Raw genomic sequence first — 11,577 nt, forward strand, 5'->3', positions numbered from 1 at the left:
ATCCTCCTCTGCCTCCAACAGCAAACCCTCCAGAGCAGAATTCGGACCAGCAGCCCAGCCCTGCTCCAACTCGGACCTGAACTCTGCGCAGTCCCACCACGTCACAGCCAGGCCCTGAGTGCTACCCGGGCTGGCCCTCACCTGTCTTCTGCACTGCCTCCCGCCACCTCCGGCGCTGATGGCCCCGCTGCCCCACCCCCACTTTGGCACATTGGACTACAAGAACCTCAAGCAGCCCTTTGTGTAACTGGAGTGTCTGGGCCCATGTCACTGTCTTGGCCATGACATCTCCTTGACTCCGTTTATTCCTGTCCATCCTTAAACTCAGCGCGGATGTCCCCTTCCTCAGATGGCTTCAATACTGGGCAACCTCAGTGCCCAGAGCCAACCCTCCCACGGTGCCCATCAACGTTAAGGGCTCCTGTCAGATTCCTCCCTGGCCTCTTCCAGGGTCGGGAGGTGGGGGGGGGGGATGGGAGGGGTTCTCAGAGCTGAGTAAGCTGCAGTACTTAGCGCGTGCTTAGGGCACTAGGAAGAGCACTGTGGCTAGAAAAACACCTGTCACACACAGTAACTCACCACAAACTGGAGAAATCACCAAAAGCCAATACATCAGTGACTTCTCACCAAAGTTTCGTTTCCTGACAAACACGAGCAGCAAATAGTGGGGAGACATTTCTCAATAATTAAGAGTGGAAAGTGAAGGCCACTCTTCGCTGTGTCCAGGTGTGGGTTACAGGTGGGCTTTAGAAGGAGTAAGCCTTGGAGTGCTGGGTGAGCCCAAGAGCAAGGAGCATTCCCAGGCTCCTCTGGTCTTGGGGAACTGGAGGTCATTTCCCCTGGGGTAACCTCCAACTACTGAGATGAATTAACCAGGAGCTATCCCACCAGGCTGAGGACATGGCATGGGCCGAGGAACAGGGGGGACAAGGACCTTCCACGTACTCAGGTCATCTGGTAATTCCTAATGGAGGCAAAGAAGCAGTGATTTAAACAGACGTCTCCTAAGGCAGACCTCACTTCCAGCTGGAGCCTTCCTGGCACCTTCCCTTCCATGGGAAGGACCCCGGACAGCCCCTCAATAGTCATTCCTTCTTCCTTGATAACAGAGCCCCGACTTTGGAGGAGGCAGTATCACTAATCATAAACCATTTCCCCCTCCTCCTGGGTATGCAGCAGACAACACTTACCAGCTTTCCTTGCAGAAAGCGTGCAAGTTCTGGGGCCGAACCCTGGCCAATGGAATGCTAGAGGCAGTAGTTCACCATGACCTTGGCCCATAAAACACTGCAATGTTCCTACCTCTACCACTGATAGGTACAAATGAGTGTGGCTGCCTAGAGAACATGGGGCCCTAAGTCTCCTCCTTGAGGAGAGTCACCTCACCATCAGGAACAGCTAGTGTTGAACTTGTGTACAAAAAGTATATTCCTAAGCCAGGCAGTGATGGTACACGCCCTAGTTCCAGCACTCAGGAGGCAGGGGCAGAAGGATCTCTGTGAGTTCAAGGCCAGCCTGGTCTACAGAGTGAGTTGCAGGTTAGGCAGGGCTACACAGAGAAACCCTGTCTCAAAAAACCAGAAGAAAAAGTATATTCCTATCACAATGGAGCCATGAAAGTTATCTGATTTGTGTTAACATGAACTTTCTTTAGTGTACACTGCTAAATATCCACACGGCCCCTGACCCCTTTAACTGGGAGCAACTATGCGATCAATTCCTGACCATCAAGTGTCAGGGAAGCCTGTTCAGGCCCTCGGGAAAATGTCTGCTTTCCTGATAAGTTATCAAATGTGGCTGGTCCCTCCTCCTTTCTGAAGCAGACAATGTTCCCAAGGATGGGCGATTTGCCCTGTGCTGAGCCAACCTCAGCACCCAGGGCCTTACCCTTCCACAGTACCCGTCAACACTCAGGCCCACATCAGGTTCCTTGCCAGCCATCCCCCGAGGCTGAGGGGCTTGGATCTGAGTGAGCAACAGTGCTCAGGAGATGTGCAAGAAGAAAGGAAGAAGAGAGGAAAGACGCTGCAGATGAGCCGGTCCCGTAGCCTGCAATAAACTGAGGAATGGGGCGGGGCATGAGACCAGAGGCATCCCAGCAGCCACTGCAAACAGCAGCCTCCTACCTTCAGGCGTGATTTTGTAGACCACTGAGGCAGGATTCCGAACTACTCGCAGTCAAGGACACTCATCAAAGCATGCTTCCCACCACTCACCACCTAGTCCCTCCGTTTGTATTGAGCCCTCTTTCCTGACAGCCTGTGGAGAGTGAAAGCCTCGGAGATGGGCTGGGCGCAGCCTCCGCTCTCCACTCCCGGGACACCTTGGGGAGACAGCCCCTGGGCAGTCAATGTGCGTACATGAGGGACAGAGGCTGAGAGCACACACAATGTCCTGGGGGTTGGGGGGGTGTGAGCACGGGGCAGTGGACTGGGACCAAGGGGAGAAGTTCTCAACTTCTTCCTGGCACCCTGCCCCCAATGTTAGGGCTTCCCAAGCTGAGAGCCGAGTAAAAAGAATGCGCCATCCTTAGCTGAGCCGACTGCAATTACCCACTGTAAGCAGTCGTTAAATACCATCAATTAATGCAGCTGCTCCAGGATAATCATCAGTCATTAGATCAAGAATGCACAAGAGGAGAAAATCAAAACGCAAATGCCGTGAACTCAGAAACGCCGGAGACAGTGGGGGGGCCGGGGGGGGGGGGGGGCCGGGCTCCTGCCTACTGCATTAGTCAGCTTCTAAAATATACTTTCTCTAGAAGTCAGTCATTTTTCAGCTTGACGACAAAGCCAAAAAAATGAACCATCTAGGCCGTGACCTTGGATCATTAATGTCCAAGCTTTGATTTTTTTTCAGGTCTGAGTTTCCATTAAGAACTGGTCTAGAGACAGAATGGCGGCAAAAGAGAGCCCGGCTGGGAGGCCAAGAGGAAAACCAGAGAAGTCAGGGCTCCAGGCCAGAGAAGGTGCTCCCTTTTAACTCAATTCTCTGGGCATGAATGAAATCATTTGCCATGTCTGTTGTCCAAGTATGAGGCAAGGTCTTTTTTTTTTTTTTTTTAAAGACAAAACCTCATTCCTCCCAAATTTAAGCAGTTTAAAAAAGAACAGAAACAAACAGGCTGCTCAGAAAGAGATACGGTTACCAGTTTCGCAGCATAGAAGGTGCGCTAACCACACTCAGAGCCATCTAGGAAGCAGAGATTCCTGAAGAGTCAACAGCGGTTTCCCAGTGCACGGCCCATGCCCGTAGGTCCCGTATCAGCTCTGGCAAGGCCCGGAGTAGTCAGGCCAGCTGCAGCCTGAGCAGGATGGAGCAGTTCCTAAGCCCAAGCCTATCAACAGTCTGTCAGGTTAAGTAGGCGTGGCTATGGCAGATGTAAGAGACCCGGCGGTCTGACTCCCTGCCTCTGGCTAGTCCGCTGCCTGTTTCCAGAGCAGCGACTCACTCTGAGTGAGAAGTGGGTCTCCATTGGTTTGGAGGCTTCTAGGGCAGCTGAAGAGCCCATCTGGAACAGGAGTAGGGATAGCAGTCTGTCAACTGGGAGCAAGAATAATGCTGGGAATACTAGTAAGTGAGCAAATACTGGGCTTAAAGGTCTCTTGTCCCAATTCTCACTAACGACATGCATCCAAGAACGAGTTAACATATTAACCCCGAGCTTGCGTCAGACACAGGGCAATCAAAATGAGTTTTTAGTTTATTTAAACAGCTGGCAAGGTCATCACATGACACCAGCGTATGCCAGCTGCAGATCACCAGCCTCTCCCTTTTTTCCATCCTAATCACTCAGCTGCTCATAGCCACGACAGGTGGTCATGAGCCAGGTAAGACCTGAGATGGTCTTCACTGCCATACTAGTTCTTCACTGTGAACACAACCTTAGAACCCTTTGTTCCATTAAGACATACCTATTTTGTCCATTATCCTATATCTATCCTCTTGGGCAAGGGGTATAGCTCAGTGGAAGAATGCTTACCTAGCATGCATGAGGCCCCGAGTTCAATCCCCAGCACCCACTTAAATATTGTAAAGGCTATTTCTATAGCCATCATCTAAACATAGTCAGCCGCCACCTAAAACAGTGAATGAACAGCAACAGCAGTTAATACTTGTTAAGTACCATGTACTGGACCCTTGGCCTATATATTATCAAAGCTCCATAATACAACAAAGTAGGCATTCTCATCACCTCAGTTTTATGAACAGGGAAACTGAGGCACAGAAGTTAAATAGCTTACCCAAGGATCCAAGGCTAATGAGGGCACACCCAGGGTTCAAAGCCGCTCTGGGCTTGGAGCCTCCATTCTTACCCACTACACTGCGCTGAATTCCACACCCAGACCCAGGTCCTCAAGGAGAAGGAAGCCACCCACCGAGAATCTGACAGCCACAAATGAGGGGAGTTTTTCCAGGAAGTTAAACAGTACATAGGCTGTTCTGTTTGTCTTGCAGAATGGCCTGAGGAAAGCCAAAGCCCACTTACACCTGATGCAAGCGGCCGCCTGCAATCTCCAAATGGCTGTGTAATCACAGCTGGTTCTCCAGCGACTATAGCAAGATTAGTCAAATCAATGAAGTATTCTCCGCTGAAGAGAGCTGAATTCTAAGGGAAGACTTTAATTGTGTGTGTTTGTGTGTGTGTGTGTGTGTGTGTGCGCGCGTGCCACCACACTCATTCTAAGGGGAGGAAGCCTTTTAACCAGCCTGAAGTCCCGTTCCTCCTATATTCATCACCCCCCTTGCTCTGACCAAATGCTTGATCAGAAGCAGTTTAGGGGACGAGGGTGCATGTGGGCTCACTGGTCCAGGAGATGCAGTTCATCGTGGCGTCAGAAGCAGAGAGCTGTGAACGTTAGTGATCAGCTTACTGTCCTCTTTGGTTCAGTCCAGGACCCCAACCCATACAACCGCACTGCACATGAAGTGGGTCTTCCCAGGTCAACTAAGATCATCTAATAATCCCACACCGGGATGCCCAGACGCCTGTCTCTTAGGCTTCTAGATCCTGTCAACTTGACAGTCAAAACTAACCACCACACCCCATTTCAACACATATCAGACTTTCTGGGGACCTAATGAGATTGTGGACATACAAATAGAGGCCTATTTTTGTATGGTACTAAAAACTTCTGTACTTGCCCAAATATCTAATTTTTTTGGTCTATATTTTTACGGCAGTTCAAATTCATATCTCCCTATACTTGAGTAGTAACATTTAAAGCATACTCGTTTACTTCTAAGCTTTAAAACAATTCTGCTACAACTTCAATGATTTTAGTGAGACTCAACTCTGGTTTTAGAAGCAGTATTTTCATTCTATCTTCAGACTCTTCTGTGTTTGCAAATAATAAAATTAGCAAGATATTCATTTTATTTTATAGTTCAAATGCTCAAGATAGTAACATTGTATCTCTAAAGATGTTGGACCCAAGAATGAGGTCAGCTTAGGGAAGCAAGCTGCCGTTCGTTCTTTGGAGAGACGGGTCCCTAGAAATCAAAGGGGGTAGAGGATAAAGGGCATTCACACTCTGTGTAAATGGGATATAAATGATGCCTTTCCCCACAAGCAAAGGTGAAGAGGGGCGGGGAGGTCAAAACCAAGCACAGGGATCCTGCTCTTAGTCTGCGCTTTCAAGGCCTGGTTTCCACGCTATTGGCCACAGCTCTCCCTAAGGAAGTTGGTCACACATCATGACAGAGGGTGACAAGGAGATGACAAAAAGATGCCTTGCAAACAGAAACGTGAACGTGTATGTTGGGGAGGTGACTGCAAGTACTAAATGAATTTCTAAGTTTCTATGGTTCCCTACCATCTGGAGGGTGCCGAAGAAAGGGCCGGAGAATATTCCAAGTCCTAAAACTCCAGAAGCAGGGAATTCGCCCCAGGAACTGAAGATTGTGTTCTACTTTAGGGGTACCCCCAGTCCCCACCTGTTATTAGATATCTGAGTTCCCCCAAACGCTCCTCCAACTCAGAGCTCCCGACACTGTATGGGGGCCACCAGCGTCCAATGGGGAAAGGGATGAGGATTCACCCATGGATGGAATGCTTGTGTGGAGGGGTGTCCTACCCGAAAGGAAGCAATGGAGGCTGCCTCTTTGTTACAGGAACTACTCCACTAGGATCATTCAAGGGTGTGCGTGCGTGCGTGCGTGCGTGCGTGCGTGCGTGCGTGGTTTCTAATGTTAAATTCTTCCCTACTTCTGGGTTTGTCCCTCCCTTCATAAGAGACTAGACTTTTGCCAAAGTCAGAGGCTTCCCCATCTGAGATGGGTTAAAGAAGCCTCGGGCTCTAAGGATAAAGAAACACAGACTAGAATCTGGTTTGCTGAGGGGGGCTCTCTTGTCTTCTGGACCCCGAGCAGGCCCTGTGGCACATCCTTGGCTCACAGGGGCCTCCTTCCAGGCTGACTGGCACCCCTGGACCCTGTGTACCAATCAGGTCCAAGGCTGCCTGGCAGGTCCAAGATGGATGCCTGGGAGGCCACCTCCCTCCTGCTAGAAGGCTATTCTCTCCTTTGATCACTGAAGGCAGGAGCACAGCTGCTCTTCTAGACAATTCCCACAGCGTCTCTGGAGTGAGGTGGCTCCCCCAGGCCAGACCGCAGACCAACCTCGCTCAGTGGACCACATCCCCAGGGGCACACTCCTGACACAAAAGCTTACCACAGCCAACTGTGTTCCCATCTGGCCATGTCCATTTCTTAGATGGCTTCCCAGGCCTTCTAAGAACCAGAACAGTGAGCCCAGCACACCTTTCTTTAGATCAATGGCTCATTTTTTTTTTTTTTTTTTAATCTCAGTGACTTTGCTTATAGTGGTAACCCCTACACCAGAATGTGGGCACATTTCTTACGTACCAACCAGAGTGCTGTCTGGGACAGGGCTTGGAGCTGAAACCCCTTTACTGGATTGTCAGGACTCTGCTACTGTCCCATCATCTCTCCTGCCCCTCCACATAGCAGCATCTCTCTCTCTCTCTCTCTCTCTCTCTCTCTCTCTCTCTCTCTCCCTCTCCCTCTCCTTTTCCCATTCTCACTCACGAAACTGCAGGCATTAATTAAACCCCTTCTAGAAAACAGATTTTTACCAGCTGCAGGAATTCTGGGTAAGAGCCAAACCTGAAGACAGAGGCAGTCTGGGTGAGAAAGATAAGCTAACGACAACCAGGTAGTACTCTGAGTTCTAGCTGTTCCCAGCTTCCCAAGCAAAGAGGACAGAGGCCTTGCAGTCCAGCCCCTAGGTGCGCTCTCCCTCAAATCGGCCTTTCACAAGAACACAAGAGCTGAACTTTGTGTTCTCTGCCTAGGGCAAAGCCACCCTTGACAGACCAAAGCACAGCCCCCAACACTGGTGTCGCTCCCCGCCAGCAGAGCCATAAAACACACTGCCAGAAATGTACACCAAGGACCACTCCTAGGCTGCCACAGGAACCAGTTCTGGAGTGAACAGCACCCACCAGAGCGAGAACATCACAACCTGAAGCGGCAGGTGGAGATCTGCAAGGGACCCTATCTCCCCAGCAGCTTCCTCCATCAGCAGGCAGGGGTGGGGGATGTCCAAGAAGCCAGGGCCACCAGACATGATGGTGCAGGTCTTTAATCCCAGCACTTGGGGCAGAGAGGTAGGTGGATCTGTATAAGTTAGAGGCCAGCCTAGTCTACATCGAGTTCCAGGTCGGGCAGAATAAATCAACAAACAAATAATAATAGGAAGAAGCCAAGGCCACAGCCCAGGGCCTGCAGGATAAGCCTTGGTGGCATTCCAGAGTGCCCATTCCCCTCCCACTCCCACCTCTGGGAGGAAGATATTTCCTTCCTTACAAGTCTGGTGTCTTCACTGAGGGGCAGGACCAGCTGTCAGAGCCTGACTTAGAAAATGGACTTTCTCTCCCTTCTCTGCCCCTTCACGTCCCCTGTCCCACCAACACCCAGTGAACCTGCCTACAGCAAGAAAGACTTGAACATGGATATACACACATATTCAGATCTGTTGAGAGTTTTGAAAACGGCAGTGCAGTGGAGAGCAAGGGCTGTGGACTCAAGACTGATGCAAGAAGAGGATTTTTTTTCCCTTGACTTTTCAAGACAGGGTTTCTCTGTGTAGCCCTGCCTGTCCTGGAACTCACTCTCTAGACCAGGCTGGCCTTGAACTCACAGAGATCCACCTGAATGCTGGGCTTAAACAAAGGCATGCACCCGACTTTTAAAAAAAAAACAAAAACAAAAAACCACTGAGTGCCAGGCAGGGGGCACCTGGCCAGGTCCTAAGGTCACAAGGATATGTCCACCCCAATCCTGCAGGTGTTCCTGGCCAGATGAACTCCTGACAACGACCTATCACTGTGAGGACAAGGAGAAGTTGTGAACATCCGGAAGGGGCCTACTGAGCCCCACTGTGTCTTTGGCTATTCAATGGCAAAGGAATATTGAATTAATAATGGAGCCACCAAATAAAAAACCAGGGATACAATAGGGCAGTTGGACAGTTCAGAGTGCTGTGCTCCAGGTGGTCCACTCTGTCACCGGTACTCATTTGCAGCCTCCCAAGGTATCTGTGACGGTGGGCTGGCCAAGAGCCAATCCTAAAAGAGAACTACCCTTCACACGTTCTTTCCCTGAACAGACAATTAATTTAATCTAAGATTTAATGAAAGACCCCAGAAGGGAGGGGTGAATGTACACACTGGCTTTCAGGCTGTCATCATGCCATCTCCGCCTCTCTCCAGGGACCGGGAGGCTTTCCAAGCCATCTGCTTTAAATCTTCTTCCCACAAATGTCCCGACAGGGCACCAACACCTCTGAGGAGGGGGCTGCCGCCAAGCCCGACCGACAGTTCCAGAGGGTAGGCTGGGCTCAGCACTGTCCACTCCATAGCTGGGGTCCACTGCCCGGCCGGCTGCAAAGAGCAACAACTGTCCATAAGTGGTGGAACTCTTCCAGGGTGGACGTTCTTGGTCATTCACCCCACACTTCCCTATCCACACCAGATCTGATTCCAAATTCTCAACTGGTTTTTACCTGTTGAATGTTTAGAAAGCATCCTTGCCTTTCCACAAGACAGGGGCCACCCAGCAGAGGACAGTCACAGTCCCCTGTGCTTCCCAGAGCCCAGGCGGCGGAGAGTTGGGATATGGCTCCTTTTCCCCCCTGCATCGCTAATCCTTCCTCTTTCACAGGTACAACTGAAAGCCAGCCGCAGCCGCAAAGAAAACCTGCTCCATATTTGTGTGTGACAAAGGCCGGCTTCTTTTAGAAACAGCGACCTATCCAAGTTCACCAAGCAAAAGCAAGCAACGAAGTAACCACGTAGTCCTAAGCAGAGCATTGAGCAAGCTTAACCTGAACACGCGGAGTAGCCCTCGGCTGGGCCCAGGGCTCCGGCGCCGCAGGCTGCAGGTAGCCGGGGAAGCAGCAGCCCCACCCCCGGGGCAGGCCGTGAAGTTGCGGTCGCCTTTTACCTGGACACCGTAGCTTCAGGACAGCCGGGAGAAGGGGGACCCCAGAGCTCAGATTCCCGCTGCAATCGCACGGTGGGGGCACGGGGGTTAGAAAAGGAGCCCGCTGGGGTGGCGGCGGGGACCGCAGGAGCAAAGCTGGAAGGGAGAGGCAGGCGACAGGCACCCGGGAGGAGGTAGGCGTGGGAGGACTTGCTGGAGAAAGGGGGTGTGCAGACAGGCTTCTAGGGCGCGGGGCTGTGAAAGGGGAGGCAGGTCGGTTGGAGGGCGGGGACCCCCGGCTCGGGGAGGGGTATGGGGAGAGGTGGAAACTGGGGAGCGCGTAGAGAAGGGAAAGATCTTGGTGGTGGGGTTCAGACCCGCTGCTTGGAAGCCCGCCCCTGCCTCCCGATCCCGGCATCGCGGACACCCCTCCGGGGTCGCCACCCGAGACCCTAGACCCAAGCCCACCCAGCCGGGAGCCTCAGAAGCGCCGCGAGCCGCACTCACCGCCTACGGTCCCGGCCTCCGTTGCTGCGCGGAGGGTTCTCCACGGCAGCCAGCTCCTCCTGGCGGGAGCGCAGGCGACGGTGGCGCGCGCAGGCCGCCGGGGCTCTGGGCGCTGGGATCCGCAGCGCCCCCTGCCGGGACCGCCACGCCCCTGCCCGGCCCGACGCGCTCAGGGCGCCCTGGAGCTCCGCCCCGCAGGCGGCCGTGCGGGGCCAGCAGGCTGCGGCGCCGGGGCGCCCAGGGCCTCGGAAGTGGACACGGCCTCGGAGTGTCCAAACGGCCATCCGGACAGGCTCGGGCCGCGCAGCCCGGGGCGTGGACGTCACGCGCACCCGGAGCGCCCATGGCCTGGGCGCCTCCCTTCGCGGGACTTAGGGAGGGAGCCAGGGCCCCGGATACGGCCCTGGACCCGCTCCGGCCCTGGCGTGGGTGCTTTGGGACTGCGTGCCTAACCCTGCACCGCAGATCTAGTCGCCGGCGTGGGTCCCCGGGTGCCGCGTGGGTCAAACTGTCAAGATCCTAGCCTCCGAACCCCCCTCCAGCCCCGCGCCTGTCCCGCGCTTGTCTTCCGGCGCGGGCCACATCCGGCCTGTGTCTACTCTAGACCGCGCTGTAGTTTTGTCCCTAAAGGCCTGCAGGCACCCTGGAGCGGTCGCAACCTGTGCAATCTCCGGAGGGCAGTTCCTGCATGGCCGCAGGGCCTGCCGCTGAAGATCTGAGCAGCAACTAGTTCTGTAATGCTGTCAGAATCTGAAAACAGCCCCGTTGTTTTATTTGATCGGGGGGTGTGTAGGTCATTTTTTGCAAATGTTGGAGAGAGGGATCTCACCCACGGCAATTGTCAAGCTTTTGTTGTCAGTTCCAGGTCTCCTGTGATTCCCTTGTGTGTCTCTTTCAACTGACCCTGGGAAAAACAGGTGGGATGAGCCACTATTTCCTGTGAGGTGTGGTTCGGAGGGAGCGCATCGCTTGACTTTCCCTAACTCTTTCCATAATAACTAAATCCAAACACTTTATATGTTACCCCTGTTTCTATCCACCTCCGATTTTCCACCTCAAATCAGCAGGTCTCACTAGATTCTGCTTCCCTGGTCTCAATTCCACTTACCCCTGTGGTCCAGCCATCTGGAATGCCTTCTTCATCAGAAGCCTTGATGGCCAGAGGGCACTTGCCTGAGGACACTAGCTACTAGCTAATGCTAGCCCTCTTATGGTATTACCCTGAAGCAACACACCCTCTGCCTGCTTATGCCTTGAATACTATTGACAGCCTTCCCCAATACATGAACATGAAATCACACACACACACACACACACACACACACACACACACACACACACTGCCCTCAAGGGCTTCCACAACCCAAGCATCCTACCCAACATTCTCTTCCTTCCCTCCACAGACTTGGACAGTTCTGTACTAATTCAAATTCCACTCCTTCACGAGTCACACAGGGCACTTTTTGCTGCAAGTGACAGACAGCCCTGTCCACACTAGCTCAACCCAACAAAAAAAATCAGAAACGAAAAGCTTAGGGCATGTCAGTTGCAGGCCTGGAATTTGACCCCAGACTCCAAAAGGACTGTAAGTCTCAGCTTCGCTTTCTCTCAGGACCACTAGGC

General features: G+C 52.7%; 1 protein-coding gene across 3 annotated transcripts in view; it reads right to left on the reverse strand.

Moving 5' to 3' along the window:
- Positions 1-10,125, reverse strand: part of Pxylp1 (2-phosphoxylose phosphatase 1) — a 67,325-nt gene extending 57,200 nt beyond the window's left edge. The window contains exons 1-2 of one of the 3 annotated variants that reach the window (XM_042281461.2): positions 9,955-10,073; positions 8,694-8,906 (exon numbers count right to left, since the gene is read on the reverse strand). The gene's annotated coding sequence lies outside the window, so the exon portion shown is untranslated. Of the gene's footprint in view, positions 1-3,148; positions 3,302-8,693; positions 8,907-9,954 lie in introns of those variants that run through there. The other 2 variants (XM_006975160.4, XM_042281462.2) reach the window with 2 other exon arrangements.
- Positions 10,126-11,577: the final 1,452 nt, after the last annotated feature.

The sequence above is a fragment of the Peromyscus maniculatus genome, chromosome 7, assembly GCF_049852395.1.
Source record: "Peromyscus maniculatus bairdii isolate BWxNUB_F1_BW_parent chromosome 7, HU_Pman_BW_mat_3.1, whole genome shotgun sequence".
In the NCBI taxonomy this organism is placed as follows: Eukaryota; Metazoa; Chordata; class Mammalia; order Rodentia; family Cricetidae; genus Peromyscus; species Peromyscus maniculatus.